Here is a 2,472-nt window from a genome sequence, read left to right as displayed (position 1 = left end):
AGCATGTACACGGCAGGACTATTGTGAGGATTCAATGAGCCTGCATGGTAAGGGCACCCACGCTGGGTGTCTGTCCACTTGGAATTGGGTCTCTCTTCCTTTAGGGTGAAATCCCCAGATTTTTCCCCTGGGGATCCTGGGATTGTCAGGATGAACTCCCCCTACTCCATAACTCTTCCTCTTTCTTGTTTTTTGGTGTTTGTTTTAGAGACAAGGTCTCACTCTGTTGCCTGGGCTGGAGTGCAGTGGCGCGATCATGGCTCACTGTAACCTTGAAGTCCCGGGCTCAAGCAATCCTCCCACCTCAGCTTCCCGAGTAGCTGGAACTGTAGACATGCACCACTGCATCCGGCTGATATTTTAATTTTTATAGAGATGCAGTTTTGCTGAGTTGTCCAGGCTGGTCTTGAACTCCTAGCCTCAGGTAAATCTCTTGTCTCTGCCTCCCAAAGCACTAGGATAACAGGTGTGAGCCACCTGCTGGCTCACAACAGACGAGTCATTAACTCACCATTGACTCCATTTTATAAACAGTGAACCTGAGGTCCAGAGAGATTAAGTAACTTATCCAAGGTCACACAGTTAGAAACAGCATAGCCAGAATTCACACCAGGCAGTGTCTTTGGCATCTGTGCTATTAACCGCGATGCTATACTTTCTCTAATATACTAGTGTTATCGTTACTATTATGAAAGCTGCAGGCATTTAATATTTATTGCCAATTGTCCTTTGGAACCAAATGCTCCTGGCTCAGTTTCCAGGCTTCCCCAGCCCTCTTGGTTATACTGACTCACAAGAGGACAGCAGGCATCAGCTAAATGAAAAAGCCCCAAGTTGCCAACAGCCTTATCAACCCCAGACCCTATCAGGCACCTGAGGTCTGGGACTGAGCTGTCTTGGTCCAGGGACACACAGCTCTTGTCCAGTACGGCAGCCACCAGAGCTGAAATGGGGGACCTGGGTCTCCCTGCTGTGGAATAACCCAGGGGAAAGCAGGGGGCTTAGGCTCAGGTCCCAGTCATGCCAACCTTGGCCAAGTCACTTTTGTCATTGGGCCTTACCTGTCACGTCTATGAGTTGAGGTAAGGACCACCAATGCTGTCCACCTCACTTGTCCCCGAAGCCTTTCCCCAGAGGCCACCTTGGTGGCACTCCACAGCCAAATCCCTGGTGCCAGGGCTGGAACACCTCGGGCCGGCCCCTTGGCTGGCAGAATGCTCAGCCCTGCCCCTCTGGCAGGCAGAACCCACTCTCGCCCCTCAGGGTCCCCAGCACAACACTTTCTTCTGCAGGGCACCCTGAATTCAATCGACATTCCCAGGAGGGCCTAGACCACACTCAACCCCTCTCACTCCCACCTGCTCAGCTTGGACTTTGCCCAAAGCCTCCCAAACTCCTGCAGCCTCTCATCAGCCTCTCAGTCACACACACACTGAGCCCCAGGGGCCCCAGCTGGCCCCAGACCCCTTACCTCCCTGCCCAACTATCCCAGAACAGCGTGGCCCCAGCTCCTGCCCTCCAGCCAGCCTGGGAACCGGCTCTTTCCAGGAACCAGCTCTGTCCAGCTTCAGGCAGCTTCCGGCAACCTTGGCCCCTCCTCCTTTGTTAAAGAGAAAGCTCCAGACCCTAAGCCTCCGGGTGAAGATGGAGGAGGAGAGGGGATGAGAGCAACCCTCACTGCTTTCCCGGGCACTGCATATGACTCATGCACCACACTGTCTCATTTGACAGATAAGCAAACTGAAACTCAGAAAAGGGAACTTATTTGGCCAAAGCTTTCCAGACAGCAAGGGGCAGAGACAGCCTTTACCCCTGGCCCCGGGCCATCTCTTCCGGGATGCAGGCGTCTCCATATCTTCTCATTTTAAGTCTAGTGATTGTCCCGGATGCCATCCACTTCCCCTGAACCACTGTTGAGGTCAGCTTAGGTCTGAGATAGGAAAACAAGGACAAGGAAACTTTTTTTTTTTTTTTTTTGAGACAGAGTTTCATTCTTGTTGCCCAGGCTGGAGTGCAATGGTGTGATCTCGGCTCACTGCAACCTCCACCTCCAGGATTCAAGAGATTCTCCCACCTCAGCCTCCCGAGTAGCCAGGATTACAGGCACCTGCCACCATGTCCGGCTCATTTTTGTATTTTTAGTAGGGACGGGGTTTGACCATGTTGACCAGGCCAGTCTCGAACTCCTGACCTCAGGTGATCTGCTTGCCTCTGCCTCCCAAAGTGCTGGGATTACAGGGGTGAGCCACTGCACCTGGCCAAGGAAACAATTATTATAATTATTATTTGTCACATAAGAAAGGTATATTTTTGTCTGAAGCACCTCTCCATCTCGGATATTTTACACACAGCATGAGAACCCAAGCAATTACTTGCTACTCAAATGACTGACCATTCATTCATTCAATAAATATTTATTGGACACCTACTACGTGCCAATCCCTGGACCTTTGGCCTCAAACAAAATAGCAC

General features: G+C 51.4%; 1 protein-coding gene across 7 annotated transcripts in view; it reads right to left on the bottom strand.

The window, feature by feature from the left end:
* The window catches only part of SDSL (serine dehydratase like), a 22,164-nt gene extending 20,585 nt beyond the window's left edge, over positions 1 to 1,579 (bottom strand). For 2 of the 7 annotated variants that reach the window (XM_054527647.2, XM_054527643.2), the window contains exon 1: positions 1,472 to 1,578. The gene's annotated coding sequence lies outside the window, so the exon portion shown is untranslated. Of the gene's footprint in view, positions 1 to 1,061 lie in introns of all 7 variants that reach the window. The other 5 variants (XM_054527644.2, XM_054527648.2, XM_002823795.6 and 2 more) reach the window with 4 other exon arrangements.
* Between the last annotated feature and the right edge of the window lie 893 nt (positions 1,580 to 2,472).

The sequence above is a fragment of the Pongo abelii genome, chromosome 10, assembly GCF_028885655.2.
Source record: "Pongo abelii isolate AG06213 chromosome 10, NHGRI_mPonAbe1-v2.0_pri, whole genome shotgun sequence".
Classification (NCBI taxonomy): domain Eukaryota; kingdom Metazoa; phylum Chordata; class Mammalia; order Primates; family Hominidae; genus Pongo; species Pongo abelii.
The sequence above is the reverse complement of the archived record's forward strand: the minus strand, read 5'-3'. Positions and strand labels throughout refer to the sequence as shown.